The sequence below is a fragment of the Zosterops lateralis genome (genome assembly GCF_965231275.1).
Source record: "Zosterops lateralis genome assembly, chromosome: 13".
In the NCBI taxonomy this organism is placed as follows: Eukaryota; Metazoa; Chordata; class Aves; order Passeriformes; family Zosteropidae; genus Zosterops; species Zosterops lateralis.
Genome location: NC_139773.1, coordinates 10,731,755 through 10,752,160, shown reverse-complemented (window position 1 = coordinate 10,752,160; position 20,406 = coordinate 10,731,755). Strand labels below are relative to the sequence as shown.

General features: G+C 40.5%; 1 protein-coding gene across 5 annotated transcripts in view; it reads right to left on the bottom strand.

Moving 5' to 3' along the window:
* The window catches only part of PDE8A (phosphodiesterase 8A), a 155,588-nt gene that overhangs the window by 53,308 nt on the left and 81,874 nt on the right, over positions 1 to 20,406 (bottom strand). Inside the window, exon 1 of one of the 5 annotated variants that reach the window (XM_083871359.1) lies at positions 19,805 to 19,845. The exons of the other annotated variants lie outside the window; for them this stretch is intronic. The gene's annotated coding sequence lies outside the window, so the exon portion shown is untranslated. Of the gene's footprint in view, positions 1 to 19,804; positions 19,846 to 20,406 lie in introns of those variants that run through there. 5 annotated transcript variants of the gene reach the window in all.

The window sequence follows — 20,406 nt, the reverse complement described above, 5'->3', positions numbered from 1 at the left end:
ACAAATACAACATTCTTCTGGCCCTGGGGGAAATTCTTCCTGCCTGCATTTTAACAGTTGAACTGCACAGCACTCTGGGAGACTTAAATATGGCACAGTAGTTCTATTGTTTAATATTATTAAAACTGCTTGCTCTCTTGTGATTCTGCAAGATGCTGAAGTATAGCAGTAAGTGCTAATCTGTTCCCTATCTATCAGCTAGTTTTCTTTTTTCTGGTGGATACCACTTACTAGTTTTATTTTAGAGATGATTACAGATGCATCAGAATACAGCAGAACTCCATTATCAGTTTTCATTTTTTCCTTATGAATATGAATTTCAGTGACAGCTTTCTTTGAACCATCTGGATTTGAACAGACTCATCTGACAAAAAGGAAGTTCCAGTCTACCAGGAAGTTTTCCAACTACTTTATGCCAGACAAACTTTTCATGGCTTGATCTACCAACACTGCAATCGTCACAAACAGACCAAGCAAAGCAGGAGATTACAGCCCAAAAAATAGCATAATTCAGTCAGTGCTAAGCTTCCTAGAAGATCTCCATTTTGTCCTAAACCTCCATTTGTTAAGGAATAAACTTGCTTTTTTATTGTCACTAGTAACACATTTTTTGTACTGGCACAGTTCAGGCTTTACTGACCATAGTAATTTTTCCTACCTGCTGCCATCTGTTCTCTTTATCTTACAGCTCTCCAGCCTCTGCATAAGTGAGCATCCTGGAGGTGCCAGTTTAGTCCTCCAAGACTGGATGGTGACAGTATGAAGCTGCCTCCTTCTGCTCCTCCTTCCCTATTCTCTCAGCCATGTGCCACACACATTTTCACACAGCTCACTCAGGTGTCTGTGAACCTGCTGGACATTACTAGAATTCTTTAGGGTCCAAGGGGTGTGCTCTGCCACCTTCAGGATGCACCTTCGGGATCACCTGTGCTCCATCCAGTACCCAGATTGGGAACTGCTCTGAGCAACACCAAAGGTGCTGTCTCTGAGATGGGATTTTGCAGGTTAAATAAATGCAAAGTCAGGGGGACAGTAGCCAGTACAGCAAAGGAGAAATGTTCAATACTGATAATAAACAGAACTGTATTTTTCTCTATTGAGTACATGTTTCTCAGACTGAGTGGAACTGTCAACTGACACTTGAGAAAACTAAGAGGAGTTCTTGGCAGTCAAACCTTTTCTAAATAGGGAACTTTGTCTCCAACAAATGAAGACTTGAGACTGCAGCCATATTCAAGATGTCTTTTTAAAAAAACCTGAGGAAATTCACAGTAGTACATTTTTTTTTTCACTCTAAGGTTTAGCATTAATTTCGCTTGTTCACAGCTATAAGCAATCCAACAGACCAACATCAGGTTTTAAGGTAACGAGGAAAACAGACAAAAAGAGTTAAGAGTCCTGGGCAACCCTTTATTTTGACCACTCAGAACTTCACTGGCAGAGGGGATGAGTGACTGCTTTCCCCTAATACAGATGCCTCTTCATTCCTGAGGACCTACAGGGTAGTTTGAAACCTGACACTGGTTTTCTGCCTGACTCTGCCTCAGTAACACACAGTGCTTCTGCCAGCCCACAGGGCTCGTTAAATATCGCACGCCTGGGATGGGATCACGTTTTTTTTCCCTTAAATAGGCTAGAACCTTTTTACAGTCATGCCAATCCCCCCAACTCCGCATGTCTTTAATAAAGTGGGATTTTCATTATAATCAGAACTGCAATTAAGTAGAATTTATTGCAACAAAGCAGTTCTTCATTCTAGTTTTCTTGTAAATATAATTTCACTCTATCTGGATTTGTGGTAGGCACACTCAATTTTATTTCATTTAAATGAAAAAAATCTGTGTAATTATACTATTATCTTTGATACAAAGTAATTGCTGCATCTTCTGCCTACGAGTATCATTTCCTTTACAAAAGAACTGCTGGATATGCCAAAGGAGATGCTGCTGGTACAAAATAAATTACTATTTTGTACCAGCAGCATGATTTTCTTCGTAGTAACGCACAAGCAATCAATACATTACCAACTCCTAGTAAAGTTTATCAGGATTAAAGCTGTGGCAGGCAAGGCCTCAGCACAGGAGTCTCCCACAAGGCAGCTCTTTAATAAACAACCCATCATCAAGGCAGCCCATAAAGCACTCTGACACTGTAGTCCTTAACTTGGAAACAAATCCAGCTGGGTATCAAATATCCACTTAAGATGAAATCCTGCCCTACTGTCCAAATATACTCTCTCCAGGTACCATGTTAGCATTTCTCAAATTAAGTACACAGGCCATAATTATCCAGATAAGAATCTATAGATGTTGAATAGCCTCATATAAATTATTTAACCTTGAGATTTCTAGGAAAGAGAGATAACATCTGGAGATACTTGCATAAAATACTTTTTACAAGTTGTATGGCATCAGTGAAATTTTGTCACAGAGAGCTGCTGCAGTCACAAAATGTGAAAGATTTGCAAAGATCTGTAATGGGGGGGAGGAGGGGGTAAGAAGAGAAGATGCAAAAACACTGAGTAAATCTTTAGTGTAAACACATGTTCACCTGCAAACTGCCTAGCATAAGTGCTGTATGAACCATGAAGGCCTATAGCGTACAGCCAGCAGTGGTTTAAAGGTGCATTTGGTCGAGCAGATGTGGATTTTTCATGTGTCATTTGAAGAGGCATTGCAGAACAGTGCTTGTCTTCCTTATAATGAGAGTGGGTGTCAGAAATTTTTTTCTCCGAGGCTTTATCAGACTCCTCAGGTTACCAGTCCTCAGACCCTTGATTGGACCCTTCCACAGGGCATGTCTGAACACCAGCACTGTGTGCTGCCTCTGAAATGAGCAGATTCTCTGCTCCTCCCTGCAAGGACTCCAAAATTTGAGCCAAGCCAAGAGTAGAGCAGCAAAAACATCCTCTCAAACACTAGGATCAGCAAGTGCCTATCACCTTCTGCACAATTTTATTGACATTTAAATTTATCTGTCTCATCTAAAGAGGTCTGATGTTGCAAAGGAGAGTGACACAAATGTTTTACAACAGGAGCCAGTGCTGGAGCTGTGCACAGATGGCTCTTCTGTCACATGGAGCTTCATACAGCACCTTTCAGTCAGGCAGAGACATCCTCATTCCACTTGGTAACAATGATGAACTAAAAGAAGGAGCAATATGAAACAAGAGAGACTCCACTTACTCATTATATAACTCCACCTATGCAAAACTCCCATAATTAGCTGCAAGGAAAACTGGCCTCTATCCAAAATCAATCTCCCTCAAGATCCGAATTCTGGCATTAAACAAGCCTGTCTAATCTGTTTTGCAACAATCCAGAATATGTTTCTCACTCTGATGGTTTTTCTAAGGAAAGGATGCAGCAGCCCTGGGCCTTCTATTGAGAGTGTGAAAGCTTTATGCCAAAGAACAAACAAGAGAAAATAGACATTAAAGTCCTGTCTGGCGACACCATTAATAAGTTCACAGTCACCATTTCCTTCTTCCTCCCTTGCACCAAGTGCTTCTTCCCAGACAGTGATCCAGACTGCTGATAGCTCTGGCTGGAAGCTTTTACCAGAAATTTTAGCAGGAAATGTTAATTTGCAAGCCTCAGTGTCCTCCCTTGGGGAGGATGGACGCTGTATCTGCATGACCAAACTGTGGGGACTTAGAGTTCCTCAGACCTGCCTGCAACAGGCAGAAGAGAAACTCCTCTGTATCTCCAGAAAAGCTGAGTAAAAAACCAACTGTACTCATTTATTTTCTTTTGCCTTTTCCCCCAAGCTACAAAATACTAGGAAGAACGTCCAAAGCAAACAGAAAAATTCTATTAATGAAATATGCAATTTAGTGCAGTTTCATGGCCTGACTCTGAGCTCAGCCAGACTTCTAGGACACAAAACGTAGCTGGAAATTTGTAGAACTAGAATAAAACAAAACTATTGCTTTGTGTAAAAATTATACTGCATTCCTATAAATCAGTTTAATAGGAAAGATAGCCTGTGTGAATCAGTAAATATAAAACCCATTACAAATAAATTAGATATCAAAGGTAAATAGTTTTTTAGTATATAGTCTAATGTCTCATATGTAAGCAACAGAAAGGAAAAACCAGACTCCCTCTATTAACAGTTCCAATAAGCTATAGTAAAACTACAGGCCACTTTGAGAATTAAAAAATTAAAGTAAACCTATACACTCATTGAAGAATGATGTAGATCTGACTCTTGAAAAGTTCATTACTCAGATATATCACCTGATTTCTTTTTCTTCCTCTGTGAACACTGAGTGCATGGCTGTAATTACTATAGATGTAGGAGAGAACAGTGTCCTTGATTACATAAGCTTTTCTCAATCCTGGGAAATTTCATTTGACTTGTTTTATGTGTTTGCATGTTCCTTTAAGCCAGGGCAAATGTTCTGACCACATTCATATTTGTGTGGTTAGCAGCTTTTTCTGCATCTCTTTTGTCCTCATCCTCTATAGACAAAACAAATAGTGTGCTGCTCAGTGTTGAACTTTATAAATTTAGTAATAGTTTGCAGCAGGAATATATTTTGACTAACTCTATAAGCCACTACAACGTACAGTCTAAGCACCTACCATGAAACACCACAGTTCTAATTGTTTTCTTCACTGCTTAATTTGAACCAATATGTCGTACTCTGGATGACTTCAGAATATACTGTGAGACACATAATTTAATCCAGTTATATTCTGTAATCTAATTTTGCTAAGAAATTTCAAACATATTCCAACAGAAAAACACCCCTTATGTGAAACAGCAGGAACACATTAGAGGTGGCATCAAACCACTACTCCATTAGACATAAATTACTCACAGTATGTTCCCCACCAGAACAGAGTAACAAAATTTGCAGGCCACACTATGAGGTTGTACCCAGAAATACTTTCCAGATGAAGCAAGCAAGATTTGCAGTGGTTTTGTGACACAACTGACAATTTCCTGCAAGTGGAAGAGGTTATCTGGTGCTCGGATTCTGTGTCCTTGCACATCCTCCTTTTCTGACTTCCACAGAAAGCTGAACAGGGCACTTGTACAAACCAAGGTCCATCGTGACTGTCCTTCCCTCTCTGCCCAGCTGGCCCTGAATGCTGAGTAATTGATCACCTGGGAGTTCCTTTGTCAGACAAATCCAACAAATCCATTGCCAACTACGTGCGCTATTCCAGCCTCATGCCCTTCTTTATTCTTAAATAACACAGCCCTGCCATTGCTACCCATGTGCTCTTCAGAAAGGAAGTGAAGCATGGCTTGTTTGTACCATAAATGAATACTGCTTACAACATTTAAGACTAATTTAAATTTTTTTACAAGAGAAACATGCCCATGTTGGGTAAAATATTTTTCTGACACTGTAAATATGAAGCCATGGATGTCACAACTCACACTGCAGATATTACATTCCTACTTCAGACCAAGTTTCAAGACAGATTTTTACAGTGTTTATGACAATTTAACAGCTTTACTGATGATTTTGCTTTGCAATTCTGCTCTGTATTTTTAGGCCATTCTATTTTTTTCTAATCTGCATGGCACGTAGGGCATATAGAATTACCAGGACTACCATTGGACTGCCTTTCTGGTTTTTTTTTCTAGAGTAAGAATAATATCTTGGCTCTGCCAGTCAAAGAAAAACACTTCCTCCCCCAAGTTCGACATTAAGAATTAAGCTACAGCTTTTGTAGGCAGCTCTATGCAAATCAATGTTTCCCACATAAGAAGCTTTTCACAGAGTCTGCAGCAAGAAACACTTTATGATAAGTATAGACCTATTTTTTGCAATACACGATAGGACACTTTCTTTCAGAAATGTTCCATTATTTCCATCTTTTCTGTCATACAAGATTATTTTCATTTTCTTTTAAATCTAGTTACTACTGTTCCATCATTGCAGTGCCAGCCAGTTGTTTTCTCAGCTCAACACTCCCAGTCTCATCTGGAACTCTCAGTTTCATCTTGTTAGAAAAACCTGTGTCCTTTTGATTGCAAACCACTGGCAATGGTGAGCATTCATTTCACTCTCTGTTCTGTCATCTAACATTAGACTGAACAACTGGAGCCCCAAGCTGATCATATCAGCACTCTGGGAGTTAAAGACAAACATCTGGAATCTATTTGTTAGAAATAAAATGAATGACATCTTTTCAGGAGTTTTAGCTTGCACCTGTACTTATAAATCTCCATGAGGGCAAGTTATGAATAAATTTAACCAGGAGCAGGAGGCAGAGGCTCAGGTTTTGAGCCCTTTGGCTCAGTCCCTGTCAAGGGCCCCAGGAAGAAGGTTGGTACTGGGATGCCCTGGAGACACAATTTGTTGAGCTCTCCTCCTCCACTGCAGGATAAGGAACAGACTGTCTCAGGCTTGCTGGGCCCCCCACGCTGGCAGAGCCCTTGTGCAGACTGCAGAGAACAAGGGGGGCACAGCCCTCCTGGTGCCCTCTCTCCTGTAATGCAGGGGGTTATCCAGCCCTACACTCCACACAGGCAACTGGGAGCTTTGTCCACCTTTGCCACGGAGGAAACGTAACCCTGAAGGTTATTTTTGTTGGCTGTAACACCATTGGAGGTTCAAACCTCAGCAGAAGCTGTGACGGGCAATGGAAAAGAGCACAGGAGAAATTTAAGGGGACAGGTCTGCAAACAGAATAGTAATTCTATAAAGAGGGAGGCAGAGGTTAAAAGAATCAAACACCACCACTGTTATCTGATGGGAAGGCAAAAAGATACAGGATGAACCTCAGAAACATGGACAGGAGGGAACAGGGAATACACAGAGAGGAAGAAGGGCAGAGGAGAAACAAAGAGATAGAAAGCCCTGCCAATTGTTTGGATGAAGAGTTACCTTTGCCTAGGCACTGAACTCATTGTCTGCAGCCTTCTCCTTTCCTGCTTCTTTCCTGAGCCCCCCTCAGCAGACAGTGCTTGTTCCAAATCGGAAGGTGACTGATGTGGGTCCTGCACTATGGGCAGGTCTGTACCAGGGACCAGATCAACTTCTTCATTTCCATTTGTGCACAGTGCAAGCTCTGCACCACAAGGGTTTAACTGACTGAAGTGCAAGTCTACCACATCTTATCCAGCCTGGCAGCCAGTCTTGGAAAATGTTCATGTTTAGGCGTTGGTATGATTTTATTGAGACAAGCCCATTCAAAATGCAAGCCCACACCTGGAGATGTAAGGCAGATTCACACAGGTGCATCTGCATCCAGTCCATTTCTCTACATACTGACTATGGGCTCCATTATGGATGCAGGATGCTGCAAGAACAGGAACTTGGTATTACAAGGGAACCCTCTTATATTCCTTTCTCATTATAACAGAAGATACTCTGAGGGAAACAGCATTTTTGTCTCTGCAGAGATCCAAGCATGAAGATGTCAGAAATGATGACAAGATCTCAGCATTTCAGTGAGGTGACAGCCCACATGCTCCACACTCAGTACTTCACACACTCAGACTATTTCCAGTTACTGCAAGCACCAGTGAGACAGTGCAACAAAACTGAATTTAGCAGAGAAAGACAGTAAGCAAAATGTTCTGGCTGTACCTTAATAAAAACCTTTAAAAAATAAAGACAAACTCAATGCCCTCAGTGGTGGGATAGTTCCTATAAATCACTCCAGCATACCCTGTACTTCTGTCTGGCATCAGATACTCCTGCATTTTTTCAGTGCTGACTGTAAATGGGAGTTCTATGTTGTGGGATTTTTATTTTTCTGGTATTCAGCAGGGGTGGGGTGGGTGTTGTTTTGGTGTAGGTTGTTGCTGGTTTTGTTTGTTTGTTTTTGTTTCTTTGGGGGGTGTTGTTTTGTTTAATAAAGGATCTTAGGAGAATCCTTACAAGAATTGTTTTCATTAAGTGATCAAATGCTCTTTGGAGAAAGGAAAAATAGAATTCCAAGACAGAGCAATGCTAAGCTGGGGGGAACCACCTGGAGCATGACAGACGTACAGAAGAGAGGGGAGCACAAGACTCAGGTACCATAAAGCACAGAACACGCCCTATTTTACAAAGGCTGGGTGGGTTTTCTAACATTTAGTGCTCCCTCTTGCTATGGATGACAGGAGGTCAATATGACAATGTTGGTGTTACCAATGAAAGCACCCCAAACTTTGTCTGGAAGACCTGTTGAGCAAAGGTCTGCTCTGCTAATCACTGGTGCTTGCCCAAGTGGAAGTTTATGACCCTGTGGCACTGGCCAGAAGAGAAGCAAACCAAAAACGTAAGGGGATCAGCCCCCTGGCAGAGTGTCAGCACTCCTGGGCTCAGCACCAGAATTCTGTTCTGGCAGCAGAGCAGTTATTGATGAACACATTGCTGGCAGCCCCTCTGCAAAACTACAGCACCAGCAGCAGAATGGTGTAAATACCTGACAGAGGTGTTTTCACACAAACATCACACAGCACCACATCACAAACTATTTCAGGCTGCTTCAGGAAGCTGCTAACATAAACTCATGGAAAAAAAAAATCTAAAATCCATTAAAAATCCGCACAACCTGAAACAAGTATTTTATCACTGCTCAATGTTTGAACTGTCAGATTTATCCCCCCTGGCAAGTAGGCACCTCTAGTTCACAACTGAACACCTACTTTATTTATTTAGCTCTGCTGCATTTAACCCTGCATCCTGTCTGCTGGGTGCATCCGGCTCCACGCAGCAAAGCCTGAGCATAAGGTGGGGGAGCTACTTTCCACAAGCCAAAAAACAGGAAATTTGATGACATTGTTCAGTGAGCAGACGTCAGCAGAGAGTGATACAAAAGAGTAAACAACTTCCTAGCAGCAGCAGACAAATGGGCCGGAACTACTGGAATCCTGTCATGTCTGGTGTGTTTTGCATGAAAATTACCGTTTCAATGAAATAGGGAGAGATCTTTGGCTGATGCTAGTTGGAACTGCTCCTTAGAAATCTAGGAATTACACCATTTTTATCTGTCTAATACCTGACTCCAAGTCTTACCTCTCTGATCCTGAAAACCTAGCTTTTGAGAATTCACATAGTTGATATTCTACATATTTTGCAAATATTCTCATTATTTTAGAACACATGAAAAGTTGATTTGAGTAGAATTATCAAGTAGAAGGATAAACTTCAGTGAAAGTATGGAAGGCAGTACCAGTAATGCAGGTCCCACTTCACTGTGGTCATACTACCATCAGTCTTATATATACAATGGATATGCAGACATATGACCTATAATCTTGTTAAAATGCTATGATATGAAGGAAGCATTTTGCTGGTGGAGCCACACAGTAGGTATGACAGCTCCCTTTTGGATTTCAGTGTTTGCTTTGTGGAACTTGCTCTCCTATTTTCCAGCTATGGACAAATGTCAAATGTGATCTGAAAAATTAACCTCTCAGGTAGGCATACAATGAAGGTTGTTCAAAGCCAGGTTACAGCAGGCAGGAAGGAAATGTAAGGGAGGGTATTTTTGCTCCAACAGAATGCCATTCTGCCCATCTCTGTCCAGTCTCTTAACTGCAATAAGTAATATTTGACCAGTGACCACAAATAATGGGGCTTCACTAATTAATTCCAATCAATTTTGTCGACAAAGATGGTAACCCTTTGAAAAACTCTCTTTCTTACACATCTACATGCAAGGAGACCACCAAGGCATGTAATTTTGCCTTTTGTATTATATTATTATGTATTATTTGTATTATATTATTATGTATTATGCCTTTGAAAGGGATGTAGAGAAATTAAGTCCTATTCTGAACCAGTTCTTAAACTATTGACAAACAAGTCATACCAGGGCTTAGCTGGGGCTTTATAACCTAGAAATATCTGGAGATCTTACGGAAAATACACAGGGATAATCCCAGGAGGATCCAATTCAGTAGGTACCAAACCCAGGACTCTCATCTCATCCAGGTATCCCTTCTAGCCAAAATCTAAGCAGAGCTGACTCCTAAGATGAAAATTAGCAGCTAAATTTAGAGCTGTCCATGAGACTGCCCTACTCTCAGTAACAGAGAGAGAAAACAACAGGAAGGAGCCAGATGCTTCTCGGCTCTCCTTGCCAAATTCTCCTCTCTTTGGAGACAGAAAATGTACTGTGTAATCGTGGGGAGGAAGACACACCAATAACCATGTCAACGCTGCAGTCAAATGACAAGGCAAACACACTGGGCCAAATCTGTCTGCAAAATAACCAGTGATTTGAGCAAACTTTGTCCTTCCTAAATCCTGGCAAGCAGCTACAGGCTAACAAACAGCTAGGCAAAAATAAATAAATACAAGCATCCAAAGTGCAACAAATGCCAATAAACCCCAGCAGATCTATAAACAAAAGAAAACTGCTTTTCACTCATCACCCTACCTACATCAGAATCTTCCTGCTTCAATTAATTTGTTCTTTCAGCAGAGTATGAGTTTGCACCAGTTCTGTCATTCTTCCCTGACTCCTCAGTTTGAATGTAAGAATTAAGTGCTTAGAAAACAAACTCCCCTCTGAAGCTAATAATTCCCAATCCTCTTGTTTGCTTACATTGTGAAATTAGAAGTATATACATCACTAGCAAAAACTTCCAAGAATAAGCAAATCAACCTGGAGGAACTCCAAAGTGTTTATCAGAGAATGATATTCACCTGGGTGTGCCAACAATGTCATCAAGTTAGTCATGTCAGAAGACAGGTTTTCTGTGAACCACACATGGCTTCAGAATGAAACCATTATTTTGCTACAAGTTCCCTTCCAAAGTTCCATTGCACTAAGGCTTATGGCTGGGGAAAAAGACCTTGCTCTGACCTGCAGGAACAGTGATGATGGTGCTGTGACACGACCCAAGTGGAGATACATGACTGTACAAGCCTGTCAACCATATGGCCCACTTATTTAGGGCCTTCCATTGTTAGGTGATTTATACCAACAGAGGTGACCAAAGGCAGACATCTTGTGGTTTTAAATACAAATGAAACCATGGAATCCCATTGTGTACAAGCACAGAAGCAAGCACAGCATAGGAAGGGTGGGTGGCTGTAGTGAGCATTCTGTGGATAGAGGTTGGTTACTAACTCTTCTCTACAGGATCTGGCAGAAAGGACAGCAATTTCTACAGAGATTCCCTCCCCCTTTCAATGGTCTGAGGCCCCAGACTAGCAGGTATGCCACAAAAAACACAAAATGATTTCCAGTTATCTCTTCAATGCCATACTGCTAAGATTGATTCAGCAGCCAGGCCACTGTTTCCTGCTTCTTCCTGTACACCTAAGCAGAGAACTCCTTTTAACTTTCTGTGCCTGGGATCTGTCATTATCCCCCATGTTCAATTAAATTTCTACACATGATTTTATTTTATGGACGTGTATTTTGAAATTTTACTTCTTCAGTGGCATGTAAAAGCACCTTTTAATAAGATTAAATTAATAATAAAAACTCAGCCTAGGTTGAGAGGGGAATGAACCTGAAGACCACTAACTATGGAATTTCCCCAATTTCCCCTATATTAGGTCACTTTAAATTAAATTAGCAAATGGACTAAACTGAAATATGTTCTGATATAAAAAGAGTTCTTGTCAGGAAAAACAAGAGCTCCCAAGAGTTTGATGCACCTACCATGTGCCCATCCATAAAGGGGAATGTGTTTCTTACAGGATCACTGCACACTGGTAAGCTTTGTTTCTGTAGAGATTTTGACATATGGCTGAAGTTAGACTTAAATTAGAATATTCCTCTTTGAATTGAGAAATGATCTTTCTGTGCAAATGAATAGTGTATTCAGTGTGAATAAAGCTTCTGCTATTGCACAGTTCATCTTATCTACTGATGTAATTTCCTCTTAGCTGCTTCTGTAATATTAATAATCACCATACAGCCAAAGAGGTCATACACTAGGAATGTATACTTAAAAATTCCTCAACATCACAGAAGAGTTGGAACAAAAAAATCTATGTTTCTGCCTACATGAACATATACTGAGACTTGCAAGAACATGACATTATGCCATTTAAAGGTGGGCATAAAGAAACCTGTCTGCTCAGGGGAAAAAGACTCCAGACTGCAAGAGAAACACAAGAATTGAACTTAGGAAGGAAAATCATGAATGAACAGTGAACCCAAGCTTCCTTAAAAAGGACCATAAATAAAGTGATCATGCTGATATAGGTAACAGATCACACACAAAACCATCATGATTTGATTTATGGATTCAGGACATTTCTTATTCGATCCTTGATAAGGTAATTCTTGTTCTAAAACGGATTTCTAGCAGTGACTTCTCTTTCCCTGAATACAACAGAAGCAGCTTCCTGAACACAATTATTTTCAGGACTCAATTCCTTGGTGTACACACACTCCAAGAGTCCCCACTTACCTACCCAGCTAAAGAGCACAAAAAGGAAAACATGCAGGTGCAGAAAAACTGGTGGTTTTAAGGTACACTGGTACCTTTTAAGGTAAAAAGCTGGAGGGGTTTTTTGTCATGAGTCCTGTGGTTGGTGGGACTGTGGCTACTTCCTGGTGCTATCAAGTTCAGCCCTATGTACACAAATGGGAGCAAAAGAGGATAATGAACCTCTGCCATGTCACAGTCACACAGTTAAGATGCCAGAACTAAAAAACTGGAAATTCCCATCACCTCTTTAACTCATGGAGGAATGCAGGAGCCTGTGTTTCAGATCCAAAGGAGCTAAGGAGACAGGAGAGCTCAAAGAACTGGCTACCTGCTGGTAGTGGAGTGGGATTTGGGAGGGTCTGTCCCTTAAGCTTCAGCAGGACACCCACACTTACAAAACAAGGGAAATTAGTGTATGTGGAAAATGAAGTTAATGTTTAAAAAAGAGAATTAAGACACCCTTTAACATCTTTTATTTATGAAAGCCCTTCATGTCACTATATATAATTTCAAATGAATTTATTCTCCTTGAAAACAATGAAGATTACTTCCCAGTAAAAAGCAATCATTTCTACATGGAAAATTTAAAAACTATATCAAATGAATAAAAAATGTAAATTTAAGAAGGAGACAAGGTCTAGGGCATTTGGAGTGAAGAGACATTAGAGCCAAATAATTAACTCTCAAGAAATAGCCTCAGAACACAGTAACTGGAAGCTTTCAAGATGGGCTGATGAAAAAAACCCCAAGAGTGTGATCTAGTAAAAATAGCAATGATTCCTTAGAATATTACAGAAGAACTGATATCTCACAAATATGTTCTTTTTATTCTTTTACTTTGGGTGAATATAGGTCTATGGCAGACACTGTGCTCTTTTATGTACTGGAGATCATTGTTTTATGTAATTTGAAGCATACTGTTCTGAAAAATTTATTACTCTCTCTTCAGATTTGAAGGTTGGTGAGTTCATAGAGGTAAAGGACTTGTTATTTTCCTTTAAGTCAAAGCATTTAAAAACATTTTAAAAGCCAAAAAGAAAGGTTGTAAACCCTGTTTACAATGGTAGCTGTGTAAGCTACAACTGCTGAGCAATACTCCAAAATAGTTTGAGCAGAACTTGTGGGAGGGATTGCAGAGGGATGCAGGCACACACAGCTGGACACAGAAGGTGTATCTGACAATCCTAACCAGCTGAATCCCAGTTTATAGGAAATGCCTAAAGAGAGCACAGGCACTGACTTCCATGGAATTTATTTTGTTGAAAACCAAGGCTCTGCATGTCCAGCACACAAATGTGTCTTATTACAATCAAGATAATTTTAAGTCAAGCTTGTGCTTAAGTTCTTGCTGAAACACAGCTTGGTGTTTTACACAATGAAGTTTATAACATACATTAATTTTCAATCAGACAACCTAGACATTGTAGGAATTACATCTTACCCTTAGGATTGCACTTGGACTGATTCTGTCAGTCCCCAATGAGAGAATTCCACTGTTTATTACAAGAGCTGGGATTAACTATGTACTCTAGTAAAGACACTAGAAATCCTAGCAGGATGTAACTATATAATTGCACTTCTCACAGATATCTCAGAACAAAATACAAATCTCAGTGCTTACTGACACCCCCAGAGCATACAAACTCCTAAATTAAGTTTTTGTAGATTTATAAACAGCTTGAGAAAAGCTTATTGGAAAACAACAGACTAGCCCCACTTACCATACTTAAGCTCAATGAGGTTCTGGCAAAGTAGAAAATATAAAGGAAATGGTTGTGTAATGCTTAATGACTGCTTAAAATGGAAAAAATATTTCTTTTATCTTGGCTTGTTTTAAGGGGATCGTCAGAAAGTACAACACTGCTTCAATATGAAATCATGCTTATGATCAACTGAAGCTTTTAAAAGCTGTGTGCATATACTGTACAGTACCAGGTTAGCTTTGAACCATGTTGAAAAGAGAGTAATCTCTATTTGCTAAGGAGCTGTGGTTTTAACTTAATAGCTCGAAAGAAATACATTTACTTTCCTGCAACTAAGCCAAGGAGGATGGAGTAAGTATTCTCAGGAGACTAGGAAATAAGTCATTACATACATTTATAAATCTGATACTGATAAATCTATATTCCATTTCTTTGTTCTCTGACTCTCTATACATTAACAGCTATTGCAAATTACCAGGAAACTGTCATTATTGTACACCTCCAAAGCCAAACTGTCATTATTGTATACTTCCCACTTTCATATATCCCAGCTTCTGGAAGGTGCTATCATTGGAGCACCAAGAAGGCAATAAACAAGGTCTTTTTTTTTTTTTTTTTTTTTTTTTTTTTTTTTTTTTTTTTTTCTCCAAGGGGAATCTTTGTGGAGAACACTCCTTGGTATTGGCCCTGCTCAGGAGATGTGAGACATGTGCTGCTCCTCAGCACAGCTTCCCTGAGAGTTACAATGGATCTGTTATAACAAATGCATCAGAAACAAAAAGGTAAAGGTAGTCCTGCCCTACACAGCCACAGCTCTCACAGTCCTGTCTCTGAGCTGTCCCAGCAGAAAACTATATTTTATACCATATAATTGGGCTTTGAGTGTCTACAAACAATATATTCATTCTTTTGCATTGCAGTATTATGCCTTATATATGGCAACCGTAAAATTCAGGCTAAGATACCAAGATTTTCAATTTTCATGCTAAGAAAAACACCTCCAGTACTTCTGGTCTTGAACCTTGCATTTCTTGTTAACTTCAACTCCATGTCTTCTGATGCAAAAGTGCTTTTAGTGCACCAACAGTTGATTACTGTTACCATCACTCAAAGAAGCCTAATTAAGGGACATCAGAATATTACATTAATGAATATAATTAGTGGAAGTAGCAGAGATGCCCCCAGGTGAGGACCTGACCCTTTTGACTATTATTTTGGAAGTTGCACTTTTCACAGCTGCAACTAACTATGTTTCATGGCCAACAGCTTTCTACATGTACTATAAAGCTCAAGTCTCCCTAACAGATGACATTAAAATTAACAGTCCTTAAAAATAAGAAAGGCAACAATGGCAACACAGAGGCTCAGCATCCATCTTGTCATCTGTTTACACTGGAAAGCTGTAAAGTCACTAGTCGTTATTTCACTGTTTTCCACTAATTAATCCCTGGATTCCAAATCAATTTTAACATGGATGGTAAGTTTTTAGTACTTTAGCTACTGCTGTGCAGCGCCTCACTCTTGAAAAGTCTGGGCAAAATAAAAAAATTGGCAAACTTGATCTAAACTTGAAACCAACTCAAAAGATTAATTCTGAGTGCAACTGTAGCAGAAATCCTTAACACATAACTCTACACACCCTGCAGCATTTCTAACAGATATGAATGAGCAGTCAGCAAAGAACCTACTTCAGGGATGCAGGAAAGCATCAGCAGCTGTCACTGCAGCAGGCTCCAGAGAGCTGCACGTTCACACCAGCAAGGGGCCCTGCTCTGAACACAACTTCCAGCTCTTGTGTGAGTGAACTGTTATTTTTTTCCTTACTAACTCCACACATGACTTAGCAATTACATTTTCTGGAGTGCCCCCAGAGCAGCAGGTTGCAGTTCACTGGGTCAGGACTGTGCAAACCTGTGGCAAAGCTTGTGTTCCAAAGCCCTCACTCAGCAGGGTCCCTGGGGATGTGTGAGATCCAAGAGGCCCCTGGCCACATCCAATCCTCCTCCAGCAGATCCAGGGGCACTGCCCTTCCTCCTGCTGAGTGGGGAGCAGCTGCTGAGAGCTGACATCTCTTCAGGAGGTGAAAAAATGTAAAGAGTTCAATCCAACCAACACTTCACAGTGACAATGAATACCTACAGGAGCAGAGCTGCAGGGCAGTGTGGCAGGCACTCCTGACCACAGGCTGTACTTTGGTTCACACTGATGAAGGTGCAACAAGCCCCAATCCCTGCATGAGCACAGGGGACTGAAAATGCCTCAGAAGCACAAAGGTCATCTCAAAGCCCAAAAGTGCAATATAACTTCAGTACAGAGCAAGATACCAGAGCTAAACCAAAAACATGTATCTTTTCTATACTATTGACTAACAGCCAACAATTTCACTCTATGAATATTTCCTTCAGATCAGCCAGAATTGAGCTCTTCCTCAACTGCAGCACCCATGAGTCTCCCCTTGAGCAGGGATGCCTCTCCAGGTTTGAGATTCCTTACCTAAGAGAGCCTTCCCTGCCCAAGACAGAGATATCCCCTCAGTAAGTGACTGGTAGCACACTGAATTAATTCTAATGAAACATTATTAATCTGTGTAGCTACTCGATATTAATTAGCATAAACTTAATAGAGATAATTTCATTAAACTTATACCTTTGTCCAAGTCTGAGACTAAGACTGGCCCAGTTGCACTGAGGTTCCAGAAGGGGCTCAGAAAGCAAGGGGGTCCACTCTGAACCTCGTGACTCAAGAGGAAGGTCTGTGGTCTCTGTGTGAATCATACTAACCAGATTCTAATCCGATTTTCCTTTGTATGTTTCTTCCATGCATAAATTAATAAGGTGAACCTTGCCATCAAACTTACTGACCTGCAGCAAACCCCTGTTAAATTTCATTAAATACCATCAAATTTATTGAAATCTGTCAAATTATTATTTTACATTAATAAAACATATTGCTGTTCCTGTCTTTTGAATGAGGTGCATTCTGCTCATCCCCAACAGCCAGAATAGTTCACATTCCAGGACAGAATAAGAGCAACTAATTCTGTGTCTTAATTCCAACATTTCTAGTCATCTTTTAGGGCCCCAGAGCTTTGTCACAGGTACCAAGGTCTAAGGCTGCCCTGAAGTTAATGCACCCCTTCTCAACTCAGCATATTCTCCACCTGGATACTGTCCCTATGACAGATGAAATCCATCCCTTTTCCTTGTTGTTTGTCCTCAGACAACAAAAAAAATCTCACAAAGGGTCAAAATGTATCATCTCTGTTGCCAGCTAACAATTCCTTATCACCATTACTCATTTATTCTGTTTATGTTTTCTTATTGCCATAGTAACAACACAGCTACAAAGGGCTTGCATGAAATAAATCAATGGAGTCTGCAGACATGAAAGCTGCTCAGTTAAACAGTGGTTCATCTTGAGGGGAGAAGGTGAGGCACAAAACCTGCAACATTATCCTGGACAGTTTTTTACCATGCACTGGTAACTGACAAACAGTGTCTAAAGAAAACTTCTATTAAAATCTAATCGAGAATGTAATACTAAAGAGGAAGACTTGAATGAGATGGTCATGAGTACTCATCATTGTTGCAACATATTAATTGTTGATACTCCATGCAAACATCAGAAATTTGGCCTCTAGCCTAATGACCCTGCGGTCTACAAGATACAGCCCTCAATTCTTCCTTATACTAGTGTCCTTTTTTATATGAACAGCCTCACCACAAGAGATGCAAGACTTCCACAATCAAAACTTCACAATAGACAACACACACTGAGAAAAACCATCTTTTAATGGTGTTTTGCTAAATAGTTTAGGGAAAGCATGGAGAGAGGTTGTTGTATAAAGGCCAGGTAGGCAAGTTCTGTCAGTTTGTTTTAGTTTGTAACCTGCTCTCCCTGGTTCTCCCTTTACTGCGAGTCTCAAAATATATTTACTGTTAGTCTTTGTACTTATAATTAAGTGAATCACAATGTTGATACACTAACAGAAATGCCCAAAAGGCAACTTTTAAGATCCACAGACATTTTCATCTGAAGACAGGTGTTTTGCCCCATTTGAGATGTCCTGGTGTCTCCCACATGATCTTCCCAACTGGTCCAGAAGGGTGTTTGTCACTCCTGTGCTTTGTGCACTGTGTGGCACCCCAGGAGGATCACCCAAGGTACACCAGGACCAAGTGGGCACAGTCTTGATGAGGACATCCAAATCAAGTTTACATTTCCTCTCTTTGCTGGATTTGCTCCTTGTAACAATCTTTACCACTGCTGCTACAACAGGAAAGCCTCAAGTGCCTTTTCAGCCTTGAGGTCCCATCAGCTCCTCTGTTTATGTTTATTTTTATCACCAGTATATCCAACAGCCCTGGGATGGTGTTTTGCTGGACCACCAAAACACAACAATGGGTGACATCTTACAGATCAAGTACACGACACAGAGGGAACAATGGGACAGGTGGATGGGCTGGAACACAGGGGGTGAAAGCACTGCCAGAGCAGAAGACAGTGCTTTCCACAGCCTGGAGACAGCCACAGTGAACTGGGTCTGGCATGGTTGCTGCTGTCAGCAATACTGGCAGCTTTCAGAGCAGCAAATAAGCCCAAGCAGGTATCAACTCACCGTAAATAAGTTTAGGCTTGATATAAGGAGGATTAGAAACCCTCAGAAATAACAACCTTCTAACAGAAACAAGGAAAGGCTGAAAAGTAATTAGCTTTGAGACAGTACAGGATGCATTTATGAAAGACATTTAATGCTGTGGCTGCCCATAATAGCAGAGGAGTGACCTTCATGACCCAGGTCATCCTCCTACTCCAGTAAGTGTGTATGTCCCCAGAACACAAAAAAGGCAAAATGCCTTTGTTCAAAGCCCTTTTGCTTCTATGTGCTTGTTGTGTGCTTAATCCACTTCTCCAGTGGCCAGTGAAATAGTGAACAAGTGGTATGAAAAAAGGTTTTAAATCCAAGAAAATGCATTAAGCAGAAACAGAGTAAGTCACTATACCAAAACCCCAAAAGTGCTCTATTTGAAATTTAACTTTTAAATCTTCCATCCCCAACTCCAAAGCACAAAAGCACTAAAGTGATTGGGGAACCAAATCTCCTGGTTTCATGGTTGTCATTACACAGATCATAAAAATTACTGACTCCAGCTCTGTACGCCTTTAATACATTAAATATAATTACAACCATGTCCTGACTGAAAACCTATCTCACTAGTCAGCATGTGATTTTAGGGTTTTGAAGAAAAGCAATTTCTCAGCAGCACAACAGAGCTCACTCATCCCAGAGAAGAGGAGCAGGCAGCTGCACAGCCACATGATTGTGAGAGCATCCTTAAAACACAGCTTGTGTAGTCCTCTGGCCTGGGCTAAAATCCTTCATTACCATCATTACCTCAACAGGTACTGGAAACTACAAGAGAGTTGCTTGAATTCTAAAGAAAAAGGGAAGAAAGAAGGTTTTTCAGACAGCTGGGGGGAAAGTGGTCCCAGAGGCAGCACTCACAGTATAAAGAAAAGCTGAACTCCCTTCAAGAAGTACATTTATAGCATGCTGTAAGTGATCTATTCATTCCTGCTCCACACAGAATTCCCACAGCTACTGAAGGGGGAATGGGACTGAGTCAAACATTCAGACAAAACTTGAGAAATGACTTCCAGGTGCCTTCCATATTGAGAACCTCAGGTGACACTCCTACAGCTGACACTTTAAAGGGCTGCACACTCACTGTTTATTTTCTTACCTGCTCAGGTAGTGTGATTCTCAGTTTGGCAGCTCCAGACACAGTGAGTCTGTCAGATCTCTCTGGCAAAGTAAAGCAAAAGCCAGAGACCTCAACTTCCCTTTGCACAGCAGAGGCTGCCTTACTTTACATCTGTTCAACTCAGCTAACTCTCCTTAACACTACAATGACTACAGACAAAATTTATCTTAATTACCTTTAAAAACCCCACAGAATTTAGCCTCAATCCTCAGAATGAGAAGCTTTACTTGTTTCTGCTTACAAGTTCTGTAAAGTCCAGCTCAAAGTCAGCTCCAAATTCATTGAAAAGCACCCAAACAACATTTCAAAACTAAAGCACAGACAGCCCTTGGTGCAGTGATCATGCTCAGTGAGAACAGGATAACTCAGCATCTATACAGAGTATTTCTAGGGTAAAAACAAAACAAAACAAAACAAAAAACTACTGATCTTTAAGTCTCTCTACAAAATCACATCATCCACCCTTGGAGTTAATGCTACATGAATCTTCTCTTATTTCCTCTTAACATTTCATTCAAACTGCCTAACTGCAGGTTTAAAAGCTCTTCCATCAACACTTAGTTTTGAAAATTGTAGTAATT